We start from the raw sequence: 834 nt of genomic DNA on the forward strand, positions 1-834 counted from the left end.
TGACAAAGGTTCTACAATCTGAGGTACAGGATCTCAGGATAAATCCTGAAGGGATTTGACTGACCTTATCAGATCCAAAAGCTACAACTCTTGTTGCATAGGTCTTGCTTTATCTTGGTATTAGCCATCCAGCAGAAAAGTACAAAAACAAAGTATAAGAAGTAAAGCCATGGTTTTATGTTGAGCTGTAGGGGACTCAGGTCAACAATTTCTGACATTGCCAGTGAAGCGGAAGCCCCAATACTATTATGGACTACTGGGCTCTTAGAATATTTTGCTGAGTTTACACACCTATAATATTCAAATAATGGAACTAAACAAAAAAGGGGATACAGGTGAATCTCCATTTTGTATCTGTGTATCCGAAATGGTTAGGATAATATAGTTATATTCTCTTAATGAATAGAGGGATTTGTTCTAATAGAGTTTGTAAATAGGATAACATGTCCACATCTTGTACAGCAAATAACCACTAGGAAGAATGTATGCAATGTGTTGATTATTGAAACTGTCCTACCAATTTGGTTTGAAACTGTCTCGCTATTTGTTTATCAATAAAATTAAGGAAAAAAAGGTAATTCTCTTTTCACTGTACACTAATGAGTTGGGTACCATCAGGGGTGTGTTAGTAAATATCTAACAGCCAGCTTTCTAGCGGGGGCAGGAAATCTGATGTATAGTGTTTGTGTAAATGTTCCTCCTATGGCCCGGTTCCTACTACCAACATATTATTAGTGAACATATGAGAAAGAAAAGTTCACAATCTCCTTATTATATGGTATTTATTTCACACAGATATAATACACAATACACAGTTTCAACAACATAGGTGAT

The sequence above is a fragment of the Octodon degus genome, unplaced genomic scaffold (assembly GCF_000260255.1).
Source record: "Octodon degus isolate 3935 unplaced genomic scaffold, OctDeg1.0 scaffold00030, whole genome shotgun sequence".
In the NCBI taxonomy this organism is placed as follows: Eukaryota; Metazoa; Chordata; class Mammalia; order Rodentia; family Octodontidae; genus Octodon; species Octodon degus.